A 16,331-nucleotide genomic window follows, 5' to 3' on the forward strand; every position below is an offset into this window, starting at 1 on the left:
AAGTATGGTTTTACCAAAGTGCTATTAATTTAGCTGATGGGCTCAGCTGTGTCATGTGGGGGTCTGTGGTGGACCTGGTTGAAAACCACCAGAGGGTGGTGAGGCACTGGAACAGGTTGCCCAAGGAGGTTGTGGATGCCCCATCCTTGCAGGCATTCAAGGCCGGGCTGGATGTGGCTCTGGGCAGCCTGGTCTGATGACTGGCAACCCAACCCTGCACATAGTAGGAGGGGTTGAAACTAGATGGTCTTTGAGGTCCTTTTCAACCCAGGCCATTCTATGATTCTATGATTCTATGATTCTATGATTCTATGATTCTAATTCTATAACTTTAAAACCAGCATGTAATTTTATCTTCTACTGAAGACAGAATACTTTGTGGTACTTCCATATCCAATAGGATTTCTCTTGCATCCACGCTCACTACTGAGGGTCTTACTGTAGTTCTCGTATATCTGTCCTCAGTTACTTTTACAATGATCTTTTCTATAGAGGCAAGGTGTTGGATGACAAACATCATAAACATCTGCATACACAGATAAGTTGGAAACCACTGATTAGTGATGTCCCTAAAGAGTCTGTATTGGAACCAGTGCTGTTTAACATCTCTGTCAGTGACATGGAGGGTGAGATTGAGTGCACCCTCAGCAAGTTTGCAGACCCCGCCAAATTGAGTGGTGTGGTTGATGTGTTAGAGAGAAGGGATCCATCCAGAGGGACCATGGCAAGCTTGAGAGGTGGGTCCATGCAAACTTCATGAAGTTTGAGAAGGCCAAGTGCAAGGTCCTGCACACAGATCAAGGCAATCCCAAACATGAATACAGACGGGGTGACAAGTAGATAGAGAGCAGCCCCGAGGAGAACTTAGTAGGTATCAGAGAATGAAAAACTGAATATAAGCAAGCAGTGTGTGCTTGCAGGCCAGAAAGCCTGTTCTATCATAGGCTGTATCAGAAGAAATCTGGCTATCAGGTCAAAGGAAATGATTATCCTCCCCTACTCTGATCTTCTGACATTCCACCTGAAGTACTGTGTTCAGCTCTGGGTCTCCCAAGCATAAGAAAGACTTGGACCTGTTCGATAGAGTCCAGAGAAGGGCTACAAGGATGATCAGAGGGCTGGAGCATCTCTCCTATGAAGACAGGTGAGAGGACTAGGCTTGTTCAGCCTGAAGAGAAGGCTCTGGGGAGATCTTACAGTGGCTTTTAAGTACCAAAAGGGGGCCTATAGGAGATTTAGATTAGACATAAGTAGAAATTCTTCACTATGAGGGTGGCAAGAGGTCAAGAAGAGGCTGTGCTGAGAAGTGCAAGATGCCTCACGTGCAAGACCAGGTTGGATGGGCCTTTGGGAACCATGGTCTAGCGGGAGGTGTCTCTGCCCGTGGCAGGGGATTGGAACTAAATTGGCTTTAAGGTCACTTCCAACACAAATCATTCTTTGATTCTACGGTTCCAGGTTATTTTTAGACTCTACACTGTAATTCATTTTGAGGTAAAGACAAAATTAATTATGAGCATAGAACAGACTTCTAAAAATATTTTCCATGTGATCAATATTCTTGAAAAAGAGATGTTGGCTTGGGGGGATGAAAATATGAAGGCAGCAAAAATCCCTGCAGTGTTGCTGTGTTCAGCCATTGCTGAAAGTTACATATCTTTTGTGTTATAAGAACCTCTGTCTGCTGTTTTGCATGCCAACCATTTGCAGTGCTGAACTAAAATGACAGCAATTTTAATAATAATAATGTAATTACGCTTTGAATAATTGTACATATTGTATTGAATTCAAAAGCTTTGACTTTGACTTACAGCAGCAGCAGAAAATGTTTTGATTCTACAAAGCACAGTATGAAGACTTTCATCAGCCTACAGCCTTCAAGCTCATAAGTCTCTTTCCAAAAATAGGCTGACTCCTTCTACCAAATGCAGAACACCTAAATCAAAACTCTAAAGTTTATATGTCTGCTATGTATATCATTCAGCGTACTGAGTACTGCAATTAGTCATCCCTTCCTGGTGATAATTGCTAGAAAAAGTTTAGTCTTCAGGAACAACGTGTCTCTCCTCAAAACCCATCAATCATTTAAAAAATCTGCAGATTACATAAAACATTTTACATACTCAGAATCTGTTAAATTTTATTGCTACATCTAACCTGATGACCAGAGTTCACTAGCATTTAAGTAATCCAAAAGAATTTAAAATTTTTATGTGAATTTGCTAATTTTATTAACAACAATATTATTCTTATCATGCTTTTGCTTTTTCCTTCATTTAAGCAGCTGAACATCAGATTTAAGTGAGTCATTTGCATCCCTGTTAAGTACATTTGATAAGATAGATTTCCCCAAGCAAGCATTTTGATTTTATGCTCATTATTTTTATAAACTTCTAAATATTTATATTTGTAACTAGCATGAATGATAGACAAAAAACTAAAGCAACCAACTATTTCAGTTTTACTTCTGCATATACAAACACATTTGCTGCTGTTTTGTCACTTTTTATCAGTAATGCATTTATTTTTGCTTTTGAATGGAGCGCACTACTTGTCCTATCAAAGCATAATAATTGTAAGTAATAGTTTAGGGTAGTCACAGTCATAAAAGTAGCAATAGCTTCTGATGGCTGCAGTAAATTGGAGAAGATGCTGTGGCAAAACCCAAATGTTAATCTTAAAGCTAGAAGTGTGGAGAAAAGTTGGAGGTACGGCTCCTCCTGTGAGAGTACAATTCCAAGCTGACAAGTTGCTTCCTATCAAATTTTCAGCCTCCATCAATCTATCCATATACATATTGCCCTAAGAACACTGGAAAAAGGTGCCTGGAATGAAACAGGTTGAAACTGTCTGTGTTTCTGTTTATCTGGGGACTTGAAAGGGCAAGTTAATGAACAACAAAGAGGTCTGTTAATGATTGATCACAGTAGTAGTGGTGCGTGTGTGCGTGATGCAAAAGCAAAAAGCAAAGTATGCAACGTAGTGCAAAATTTAAAAGGGATTTTTTTTTTTCAAGTTGCATTTAACTTTCTCAGAGAAGTTGATGTTGATCATTGATTGATGTTACGATAAGCCCTTATACATAATGTTACACTGTTAGGCTAAAATGCTGTGCCGCATGGGTAATTGGGCAGAATGATGTTAAAGCCACTGAGATGAACTAGCAAAGCTAACAGTTGTTGCCAATCTCGAGAATCTCAAACTAGAAAGCACCAGTGTTAAGATATTCCTGTATCAGGAGATTACCTTAATACTCTTTCAAAACCATGGTCTGTGTCTTGCAGCTGCGTTAGATACACATTGTATGGACTTCGTGCACGTATGCGGGGTAGTGAAAGGAAGGTCTCTGCTGCACAGGATAGGAAATCCCACTGACAACCTCAACTAATTGCACAGTTACTTTGGAGAGCAGGTATGTTTCACCACAAAGTGCAGTGTGTCATGTAAATGTCACGTGTTTTCCTTAAATGAGCCTTGGAAGCCAGCACTGCTGGAAGAAGCAAAGCTGGCCTCGCGTGATCTTCTTTCTGGGTTAGCAGGACTTGCTATTTGTCTTTTCTATACCATTACCAAGCATCCATCTAGACACTGGCTGTTGTCATGAACATCTGGACAGAAAATTATGCCACAGTGCTAGCAAGTAGAAATCCTAAATATCCAGTCTTCAAACAAGGTCAGTGCAATGAAGTCTTTTTCATTGCATTCAAAACAGGCAGCCATACAAGGTGCAGTATTCTATCAGAAGGCAGATTTTAAACAGGGCAATGACATTTCCACTATTTGACTATAAAAAGCAATAAGTCAGAGTGGAGCTGGCTTTAACCCTGCATTGAGCAACTTGCAGTAAGTATTCAGAATATTGTTATTTCATATATTCCACTAGATAAATGTTTCCAGTCTTACTGTAGCTATTGTTGCTATGGTTCCCTATGATTAAATACATGTTTATTTCCAGAGTCCCTATTCCTGAAGCTACCTCATATGACTAGGAAATGAAAGGAGATGCAGGTTTGAAATCTTCATTCTCCAGAATGGGGCATCTAGGGTCTGCTGATAAAGGCTATTACAAAATAATGGCCTCAAATATACTATCAGGTAGTTGAAAAGTGTGACTTAAGGCATATGTCAGCTTTGCAATGGAATATCTTGCTTAGCTCTGAACAAGCTAGATCATTTATAGAATACATAAAGTGCATCCTGGTAATAAAATGTGTTACTACACAGAGCCTTTTTAGTCCAGCTCATGTCAGTTGGCACAGATTCCAGGAGCAGTATTATATGCTATTCTGCTGGGGCAGTCTTGTCCTGATTCAAAGAAACTTTCAGTGTTCTAATGCATTCTGAGATACAGGCTTCCTTCCTGGAAGTAGCAGGACTCTGTCACTGTGGTTCTGCACCATCACAAGTAAACTCAGCTCCATGTTACTCTCGCCTTGCTGCTTTCAGCACATAAATAAGTTTATATGGAATCCCGTGGGTGGCCTCACTCTAATCCTGTACTGGATGTTAAAAATACATCTATCAAGGTTCGACATTTCAGTGTCCCTCCCAACAAGGCACAAGGCTGCTTCTCTCCGTTTTGTTTTGTTTCTGCATTTGAGAACAATGAGGGAGGCAGGTCTCCCCACAGAGCTCCATGAGGACTGACCTTAGCATTTATTCTGTCATCATCAAGGTGAATGCTGCATAAAAGCCCAGCATAGCACACAAAGTACAAAACCCCCAATTTAGCTTAACCCTTTGGTTAAAGCTCTTTCTGCCCTATATAGTTGAACAGAATCTAGTTAAAATCTCTCTCCATTCGTTTTCTGCATCACAGGAGAATTTTCAGTTCAATCTCTTGTTCTTCCTTTCCTGTGCCGTGCTGACCTAAGGATGTTCCATGAAGCAGAATCACATAGAGCAAACAATTTTTTTGTTGGGGCAGAATTCACCCATGTTTATTTATGTTGCCAGACTAATCACTACAACTTTCTGATGGTCACCATGTGTCTGGCAAGCTTTAGTTGTGGTATTCTGGGAAGCTGCCGCCTTGCTTTCTCCCAGGCATTACCCTTTGCAGCACTGAATGAGAGAGCAGCATTGGGAGACAATGAAAATCCAGCTTCTCTACCTATGTTTTAAAACAGCTGAACTTTTGTTCCTTTCTTATTCTTCCTGTGCACATCCTGCAAATGTAGGAACTGCTTGAGACTGTTCTTTATGCAGACTAAAACTGAGGTGAAAAATTTGCAAGAACCAGCGCTGCATGCATTTTCACATGAACTATCGCACTTAGAAACAAATGCTATTTAAAGTGGATTGTCCCAGGAGTCCTTCCTAGTTCGCACAATGCGCTTTCCCAGAAGGGGTTCAATTTCAGGTCTTGAACTTCTCCCACGCTCCTAGGTCTTTTAGGCCAAAGAGTGTGGCAGAATCATTAAATCCAAGCCCTAGATCGTACCTGGTGGTCTGATAGATCGGTTTTGAACCATTCAAAGAGCAAAGTTTGCATATCCAAGAGAGGAATCAAACTTCCTCAATCAAAAGCTGACCTCCTACTATGCAGAGAAGTAGAAGTGGTTCTCTGATCACTTCTGGAAAGTAACTGTCCTTCCCAATTAATGCTTCAAAGTAGAGGCATGATTACAAAATGGAAGAAATTTTAAAGAGCAAACTGAAATCCATGGGGGTTTTTGTTATCCTGACTGATTTTTCATGTTGTGATTCTATAAACAATCTGGAAGCTGAAGAACTTCAATAGGAATCTGATTTAAAACTTGTAGTACTAAAAATGTGCTTTTTGTGCAGAGGGCCCAGTTTTGAAAGGTATTGACTTTGTCCTGTCATTGGCTGACGCTGATAGGACGTGTGAAGAACATTTAGAGAAGGATTAAACAGTATCTTGCAGGATAAAGGCTTTGTTTTGAAAGTTTTCTTACTTACCCTGGTTTTCTAGAATTATCTGGCAAAAATTGAAGGCGTCACAGCGGCGTGTCTCGTCTCTAGTCAATAAGGCTGTGCTGATTTATATCTCAAGGGGAACCCACAATGACAATAATGATCTAAAATCTGTTATTCTGTTCTGCAGTCTCAAGAAAATTTCTTATCAGAGTTTCTAATTCTGACTTTAAAAGGCATTGTTACTACTATGCTATAATCAGGAATGTCATGCATCAGCTATTTATGAGGATTAAGAATATGGAACATCAAAGAACAAGATCTTACTGTAGCTCAGTTTTGGTAGTTTCAACATTAGCGTATATATTTTTGGCATTAAAGACAGAAGTCATGGATTCTCAGGAATCACTTTTCCGATATTTTGGAGGAAGAAGACAAAATCACTCTCGACATCATTTAAAGAGGTGATTTGAGACAGCCAGCATGGCTTCAAGGGCAGATCTTACCTGACCAATCTGGTGGCCTTCTATGATGGAGTGATGGCATCAGTGGACAGGGGAAGGGTGATGGGTTTCATCTTCCTGGACTTCTGCAAAGCCTTTGATATGGTCCCTCAGCACATCCTTCTCTCTAAATTGGAGAGGACTTGAAGGATGAGCCGTTCATTAGGTTAAGAACTGGATAGCTGGTTGCAGCCAAAGGGCTGTGATCAATGGTTCTGTGTCAGGGTGCAGGCCGGTCACAAGCGGTGTCCCTCAGGGGTCGGTCTTGGGACCGGTGCTCTTCAACATCTTCATCAATGACAGATGATGGCATCGAGTGCACCCTCAACAAGTTTGCAGGTGACACCAAGCTGAGCGGTGCAGTCGATACATTGGAGGGAAGGGAAGCCATCCAGAGGGACCTGGACAGGATGGAGAAGTGGGCCCATGTGAACCTAATAATGAGGTTCAACAGGGCGAAGTGCAAGGTATTTCTACAGACTGGGGGAAGATCTCCTTGAGAGCAGCCCTGCGGAGAAGGACTTGGGGGTCCTGGTGGACGAGAAGCTGGACATGAGCCAGCAGTGTGTGCTTGCAGCCCGGAAGGCCAACTGTGTTCTGGGCTGCATTAAAAAAGGGGTGGCCAGCAGGGAGAGGGAGGTGATTGTCCCCCTCTACTCGGCTCTTGTGAGGCCCCATCTGCAGCACTGCGTCCAGGCCTGGGGCCCCCAGCACAGGAAGGACGTGGAGCTCTTGGAGCAGGTCCAGAGGAGGGCACTGAGATGGTCAGAGGGCTGGAGCAGCTCTCCTGTGAGGAAAGGTTGAGGGAACTGGGCTTGTTTAGCTGGGAGAAGAGAAGGCTCCGGGGAGACCTCATTGTGGCCAATGATCCAATCCAGTACTTGAAGGGAGTGTATAAACAGGAGGGGGAACAGCTGTTTTTGAGGGTGGATAGCAATAGGACAAGGGGGAATGGTTTTAAACTGAGACAGGGGAGGTTTAGGTTAGATATTAGGAGGCAGTTTTTCCCCCAGAGGGTGGTGAGGCACTGGTGAGGTTGCCCAAGGAGGCTGTGGATGCCCCATCCACATCCACATCCACTGATGCTTCGCACCCTGAACACCAAGTTGTCAGTATGATGTGCTCAAGAGAAGTCCTGTATTGAAGGAGATATATGCACTATGGTAGAACAGAACTGGCATTCAAGGCCAGGCTGATGTGGCTCTGGGCAGCCTGGGCTGCTGGTTGGCGACCCTGCACACAGCAGGTAGCTGAAGCTAGATGATCATTGTGGCCCTTTTCAACCCCGGCCATTCTATGATTCTATGATTAGCCTTCCCATATTGTCTCCACCTTATAATTTCCATGTTTCTTAAACATGCACTAAAAAAGAACAGAAGCTGAAGGTTTGGGGATTTAAGAACACGGACCAGGATCAAGCTTGATATCCTGGGGTTTCTATGCATTCAAAGATAAGGCAAGTGACACAGAAAAAGGAGTGGTATATCTTCAGTACTCCTGATGGTCAAAAATAAGTAAAGGGAGAAAATAAATTGGAACATGTTTTTGAACTCACCAGTGACAATTCAAGGACTTAGAAAAAGCATATACAGCTGTTGTATTTGTTGGGGAATCAAGCATCAAGCTGAGTGGGAGGGAAGGAAAAAAGGTCAGAAGGAGGAAGGAACAAGAAGGGTGGAAAAGAGGCAGGCAACCCAGCAAGGATTTTGCTCTGGGGTTGCAAAGATGCTACAGAGATTTTGCTCAAGCTAGAAATACAGCAATAATACAGCTGTAGCATGAAGCTGGGTAGCACAGAAATCACTTCATCTGGTTAATGACAACCATCAGAAGATAACCAGGAGTGCTCATCTATGGGCTGCAGAAAAGCCCACTGATGCTTTGCACCCTGAACACCAAGTTGTCACTATGATGTGCTCAAGAGAAGTCCTGTATTGAAGGAGATATATGCACTATGGTAGAACAGAATTGAGTAAAAGATTGTGGTGTGGATGTTTCATCATCCTCTTATTTATGCTGATACTACCCTTTTTAAACTGGTATCACAGTGCCCTTCCCTAAAAATCTTTTTCTAGTTGTACATTCCCAGTGGATGGTTGTGGGTGAGGACTGTACTTCTCTGTTAGGGTACACAGAGAGCAGCTAATTACTATCATGTACACCCAGCAGAATTTCCATCTCATTTGCTTTATTTTTCTTTTATATTACAAGAACTTGACTGCAAAGGAAAAGACCTAATTTTAAGCTTAGCCAGATAGACTTCTGAAAAATCAATTATAAGTAATCTCAGTCTGATTTGCATGCAAGTGGTAGGCTTGGCAGACAGTAGATTTACATATTTCCTACTTCTAGCAGCTATTCCAGGTTAATGCAAAGAAATACCTCAAGAAAAGGAGATGTCCTGTATTTTTTGGCCAGATTTTATGACTTTCTGTCTCTCTAACATGTCTCCAGATGTTTATGTTCTCCAAAGGAAGATAACCTCAGGATATAGGCAGCAACTAGATTGAAATGGTGGGATCAGGGAATAGAACTACATTTTTAAGTCTTTCAATACTGTCTTTTAAAAATATTTTCCACCAGTGCTATTTTGAAGAATTCATTTCATACAAATCTCCAGTAACAGAGGATTTGTTGGCTAACACTGACAAAATCTTGATTGGTACAAGAAAAGAACATTTGAGGAAGATTGTACCTTTTGAGACTTCTCTAAGTTTAGCAGTAGTCAGCAATGATTTCTGCCACTCAGAATTTTAATTTGTAACCTCTAGCTGAGTTAATTGATTCTCTTCAAATCTGTTATAAGATTTAACTGTAAAGATGCTTACATACCTCACACTGTGGATCTTTGGAATATGAAACTAGCAAGGACTTAAACTAGGCTCTATGTATAAGAAATCAGTTCTTTCTGGTTTCACTGAAACTTGAAATTCACGAGATGGATCTGAGGGTATATATTCTGGTATTCAGTTCATCCCTTGGGTCCCAATTATTCTGGGGCATATTACACTCAACATAATTCCACCACCAAATCAGTGCTCTTAACTCCAGTCCCTATTTCTAGCTACCAGTTACTGCTGTGCTTGTTCTTACAACATATCTCCAACCAAGGCTGTGCAAACCCTGCTGCTAATCAGAAGAGAGATGGTATGTGATCCTAGTGGGCAAGAGAAATGAAGCAACAAATACAAATCCTACAGCAAGATCTTACTAACAATTTATGGCTCCACTGTTACACATAGCTGCTGACAGCACATATATATGCTGGAGAGTATAATGAAATTCTCACTACGTAAAAGCTTGGTGTAAACCTATTGAGTTTTTCACAGCTATCTCCCCTGTGGCCCCTTTGTTTTGAAAGCATACATAGAAGAGATTCAGCTAAGTTTAAAGTGCTTTCATTTAAGATGTTAAAAATCAAACGTTATTTCGCCTTCTATCAGACAAGTGACATACCAGCACTGTGCCATCTAAAAGATGCTACTTGCCCATTTAGTGAAGCTGAAGGTTTGGAATCACAAACAAATGAGTTCTCCCGCTGAATCCTTTTTGCTTTACTTTATCGTTACGAGACACAACAGAGAGTGAATGGTGTTTTTTCTGTCTCAGGAGAACCTTGATATTTAAACAAAAGAAAACTGCTTAGTATCTGTGTCAACACGTGACACTAGTTCTTGCTGCAGTCATGAAAAATTCATGCATTATGCATTGGTTAAGAATGTCATCCTTTCCTAAGACCAAAAGGCAATCCTTCACTTAAAATTGATTCAGAATAAAAATATCACAGAGACTTGTCCCCAGCATGGTACATTACACAAGCACAAAGTATCAAGAAAGGAAGAAAGGTCACATTAAAAAGAATGCAAGATGTATGTAATCTGGCTAAACAGACTAGCTCTGCAGGGCAGAAACTACCTAATATTGTGATTAACCACAGCCTTACACTGCCAAACTCTTACCCAGTGGAGCTTTCAGGCACTTGAACAGCAACAGTACTCATGATTATGGGAGTTACAAGGAAGTCTGAAGCATCTGATTTTTATTGGCATAGCTTATTCCCTCTGATCTTTGTTCACAGCCTACTAGTACAATCGTTAGCCCTTTTCTTTGCATTTTTCTACTGACATAACTGCAGCTTTATACTTGAGGATTTGCACTGTCATTTTTTTTCATTATAGGATCAGACCTAATAAAAGTTGTGTAGAGCTCATCTGCCAGTTTATCTTTAGACTGTAATATTTTACCCTTTATCATCCATGATCAATATGTTAGGGAGCCCAAGAAACCCTTTTAAACTAAAGAGATAGTTTGACTGTGTTTAGCTTCTTCAAACACAGTGTCCTTATTCTTGCACTCTTCTTAGAAAAACTCACTTCAAGTATTTGGGAATAATAACTTTCCACATTTTACATATAGATCTGAGTGCAAAGATCTTATTTAATCTCCAGTAAGCAAAATAGGCCTGAAATATTTCAATCGGAAAGTTTGCTAAGCTACAAAGAAAGCTTCCTTACCAACTGTGATGTCTTTTATTGTCTTGTTGGTGGTTTGTCTTAAACAATATTACACACTTAAACTTTTTGCACTGTTCTTCACAGGGAGGAGACATCTTTGCCTAAGTCCTTTGACTGGAAGTGATGGAATTGTTAAATCAATACTGCTTTATAGTTTATCCTCTTAGGAACCAAATACCAGAACAGGTATACATTTACACTTCCTATGATTTAAACTTAGTGGCGCATATAGCATCCTGTCCTTTCCATTAAAACTTTGGTCCCGTGCTATCCAGAAAAGTAATCTCTCTTCTTTTCTCTCTAAAATCTCAATAATGAGACTTTGTGATATGAGTCAATTTCTCTAAATATGATCAGAGTTTCCTGTCTCTTTGAGTCAGGTGTGCCCTCCTTTCAGACTACGACAAAAGCCTCACAGGTTGATTTACATGGATGTTCCTGTGATATCATGACCTGTTCCATTAGGCTTCTTTTGGATTGACTGTTAATTGAGCAGGTAATTTAACTTTATATATACATATACATATAATCTGTGTATGGTTTCAAGTGCACTTCTTTCTGACAAATATCAGATAGATTTAATTATAGTGGTGAGAACAGTACAGGACTTGCTAGGAGATAGTGTCAATAAAGAATCAAACATAGTAGATATTTTTTGTGTTTTCTACCAGAATACCTCAATGCTTTGTAACATTATTTGGATCCTAGTTTAAAACTAAACAATAAAATTGTTTGTAATTCTAATCAAAAGCCACGCAATGCTTCTTTGCCTTTCCACAGTGCTTCTCAGATGAAGAGCATCTGCAAATATTTTGTAAGCATTTTTCTAGCCTCCTTGGAGTTTAGCGAAATAAATTACATGTCTTTGGAGACACGTGGAAACAGACTCCAAGCTTAAGTAATGTGCATCAAATAATGTGTTGTTGAAAGCCTAGCTCAACATCCTTTTTCACATCCCTTGGTGGAATTATTTTGTTACTCTGCTGTCTCCTGGGTGCTGTATCTAACGGTGGTTTTGGAAAAAGCCACCTATTCTTTTAGAAAATGTGATTTTTGAGCTGGATTCCTGTGACTGGACTGATTTATAATTGAAGCAGTTCCAATTTTACATCAGCTTTACAAATTTGTCACCTTAGAGAAATCAGCTTTGCTACACAAGGAGGGATGCACCCAGTATTATTTTTTTTTGGCAACCAGAACTATTCTAAGCACAGAAGCTGTCAGATTGCAAATATTTGGATAAGACACTGCAAGAAATATAATGTAAAAGAATTCTACATCCTTCTGATCAACACAATATTCATCACAATCCAACCTTTAGCTTGAAGTCAGGCAGCAGTTTGTCACTGTATTAATCATTTTTGTGTCTCAGCTCCAGCCACAGAGAAAAAGGAGTTAAATAACTCAGTTTACAGCTACTAAAAATAAACTTGCAGACTTGCTGAATTCCTCCACATTAAAATGTAAACAACTGTCAGCTCTTCTGGAAAAGCTAGTTTTGCCCTGCCTCTGACTTCCCCAGGAGAATTTCTATATTTTAAAAATGTTTTATGCTGAAGATTTGTTTCCATAATTGGGACTGGCCAGTTTTCTCAACAGCAAAATGAAAACTAAGCTCTTTCCAACTAAAACAATCGCTACTAGAAGCATGGCACATGTAGAGGACGGTGTGAGCCATTTTGGCAGGGATTACAGCCAATCATTTTCAAACGTAGGTGCCTCAAGAGAGGCAGATAAAACCATATTTAGACACCTAGTTTAGTGATCAGGCTTCACCTCCCAGAACTCACAGATCCCAGGGGTGACTGTGTCAAACCCAGGGTATTCGAAACGGAAGTATTTTGCATTTTATTTTGAGGGCTAAATTAGGAAGGAATTTTGACATTAAAAAAAAATCTCAGTCCAAATTTTTAAATGCTTTGTTCAGAATGTTTTTCTTATGTTACTTGCTTTCTGAAACTACATCAGACTTGTTGCCTTAAAACACCCACTCGTTGCAGCGAGCACAAGTCTCCTGAAAGCTCTGAGAATGCTTGGAGCAAAGGTGGTTAGTCAAACTACTCATCTGACTAGTGTATACTTCCTTGCTATTTAAGATGGCTTGGTGCATCCCTTTCTTAATGCCCCTTCTCAGCATGAGACAGATTGCAGAAACTGCATCTATCAGGCATGGATAATAGTTATCTTAAAGGACATTCGTGGATCATGCATACTTTCTCAGATCTGGGAACTGGTGAGTTACTATGGATTGCATTGCCTCTTATAAATGGGTTGGAAATGAGAGAGAATAGTCATAAATAGCCAAAGTGAAAGGAGAAAGAATGTTTCCTCTCTTCTTTAAGGAGAGGGTAAAAACAGTGAACATAATATAAGGTTAGAATATGCCTTAATAAGCAATACAGATGATATCTTACTGTAGTGTCATCCGAGATGAGTCAGTTCTGTGAAAACCTATCAATAGCAGAGGCTTTACTGTTTCTCCAGATAATTTCTTCTCGTGTTTCCTTATCATTAGAAACATATTACTTCTATTAACTAGTCTGCAGACTGCAGCCTTTTTCTGTCTGTCCTAGAATGATTTGGATGACAGTTACTCCCTCCCTATATGAAACAGCCTTTCAGTTATTTAAAAAATTATGTCCTCTCTCAACAGTCTCTTTATTTAAAATAGCATGACTTCAGTCTTATCCTATAAATCGTATATCCTAACCTGTAATCTTTCTCCTTGCTCTCACCTGAGGGCTTTTCAACAGGCAAGTTCGTTCTCAAGCTGTCTTCTAGAGTGAATCAAATTATTCCCCTGAGATGAAACTAGGTCTGGCTGGTGGGACAGTTCCCTCCTGGAATCACTTCCTAAAGACAGGTTGGGCTGCATCAACTTAAACTCCTCCTACACCTCCTTTACAGTCCCCACCACTACTCAGCTCATCAGACACTAGTGCCTTGGTGTGAGCGATGTGCACCTCTAATGATGTCACAAAAACATGATTCTGGAAGGCTCCAGCACAATCCCCTAGTTATTTCAGGCATTCCGTGCAAAAATGATGCAAACTAACAAAATAATGGCTTCCCACTACAGAAAAATTAAATATATATAAGTTAATGAAGGAAAAAATTCTGGGGAAAAAAAGTAATTATGTCTTCCGTTTTCAGGGCCTCCAAAATTGAGGTTCAAACATCACATATTGCCTTTGATCTTAATTCCCTCAGGCTCCTCAGTGTCCTTGGTATCCATCTTCCTTGATGCCAATCTGTGAGATGAGGATATCAGTTTGTTGCACGTTCTGCACTTGTCTTATTTAGTTCATAATTGTTATCCTTTTCACTTTCACTTCTTCTGAGATAATAGGTCTTTAGTACAAAATAAATAACATTCTACTGTGACTGAGAGGAAAGTCAGTTTCCCATAGTTTGGGAATTGCCTCATGATAATTTCTGATTCTCTCATTTTTTAGTATTTTATCTTCTGGAGTGTTCTTCAGAACATAAAAATGATTGTACAATTCTAGACTTTACTTTAAATCCATCTAGTCCTTTATTCTATGCCTGACAACAGTAAGCCAACACTAGATGCCCTGAATAAGAAAATAAGAACAAGATAAACAGGTAATAAATAAACACAGGAAATAAATTCAGAATCCGTGGCCAGTGAGGCACTCAAATCAGTCTTACTGTTTAATTTCTTGGAGAGATTATGAATACATTCAGCTGACAGCGTGCCAAGTAATCTATGACAAGAAGCTTCACAATTTAAATAAATTTTCCTTGAAGAACCTCTTTTTTCTTTTGTATCTGCCACTGGCTAGCTTTTTTTGTTGTCTGCTCATTCAAACATCAGAAAAGGTGTTGAGTGACTTTTCTTCTTTCTGCATAGTGGTATGATAGTTTTCCCTTTTTCCAGGAAGGTAATTCTGATCATCACACAGAAGCTGTCTTAAAGCTCAGATCCTTCTCTTTACTTTTGTGTTATTCACTGGTCCCTTTTCAAGAAAGTTCTCTCATCCTTTCTATCAGCACCTCGTTAAGAGAAAAGTTACCAACCCTGGCTGGTTGGTTCAGCCATTTTGCATTTCTGCTTCTTCAGATATTGGGCATATGCCAGCCACTCCTGGTGCACGGAGCATCCCGTCGCTTCGTTCCGTAATTCTGTCTGCTGACACTTCAGCTTGTGACAGATGCTCGAACATCTCTTCCAGCAAAAAGGGTTTGAGTGCGGAAAGTTCCCTGTTCGTCCATGGCAAATGTTTTTATGCTTTGCTTATCTGCTGGATCTAATACTTCTATTGGCTCTAACTTTCAATAGTTAACCTGCCGATACTCGTGGCTTTTTCTGATATCAGTTGGACAGGACTACAGCTTTATGAAGGAAGCCTCGTTGTTTTTAATAACAAAACTTTACCTCCAGTTCAGCTATGTTAATTTTTTCTTTTAGGATATGCAGCATGCATCTTATAAGGGTTTCCAATACGCTGTTTTCAAATAGCCTCTCTTAATGAAAATTTCACACTTTGCACCACCTCTTTTACTAAAAATTAGAAGAATGTTTTTCATTTAAACCCTGGAGGGTCCATCACCCCAAACGGTAGATTCTTTCACGTTCAATGCTTTTCTTATGCTAGAACTGGGTTTTATATCAAAGGTAAATAAGAGATAGCAGCACTCATACAGAAGTTTCATTAATGCAAAAAACCTTAAATGCTTTTTAGAAAAATTTTTTATATCAAATATACTTTTCATATATACCTGCAGTTGACATGGATACACAAGCATTTTATTTTTTTATGTGAAATAATTAAGTGTAATGTATTGAGGTAAAGCAATATACTGGGGATGGGTATTCCAGAAATTGCTACCAACTTTGCTTTACTATGCTGTTATTATTTATTCCAGGCGATGTTTTCCACTCTGACCTTCTATTTCATATAAATTTCATACTCTTTTGAATTTTCAGTGAGTCAGCTTTATTTAGGCTTCACAGGCTTCAGTGATGAAAACAAAAAAGGAAAAAAAAAGAAAATCTATGCAAATATTTGTATAAAAAAATGGAGAAAAGACATAGTGAGAATCACAAACAGTTACATGCTTTCTATCAAAATCCTCCTAGTAAGCCAAATAATAAAGCCCTTTAGACTCATCTCAGAGTACTATACTTCTGAAATGTGCCTTGTTTCCCTTATTTCATCTAGTCATTCACAAACTAATTTCTTAAAGTTGAAGAGCTGCAGAATTTCCAGATTCGTATTGGAAATCCCCTTTGATAATTTTGGTAAAAAACAGTTCTATGTTTGGCTCCAAAATACACAGCTGGATCAACTCCTGTCTTCTAGAGAACGTGAACATTGAGAGAAGGAAGGGAAAAATTCCTTGAAGATTTCTTTTTTGCATTTCTTCTGAGTTCTCCAAGGAGCAGAACACAGATTTGATCCAGTGAAAT

This window comes from Meleagris gallopavo, chromosome 4 (assembly GCF_000146605.3).
Source record: "Meleagris gallopavo isolate NT-WF06-2002-E0010 breed Aviagen turkey brand Nicholas breeding stock chromosome 4, Turkey_5.1, whole genome shotgun sequence".
In the NCBI taxonomy this organism is placed as follows: Eukaryota; Metazoa; Chordata; class Aves; order Galliformes; family Phasianidae; genus Meleagris; species Meleagris gallopavo.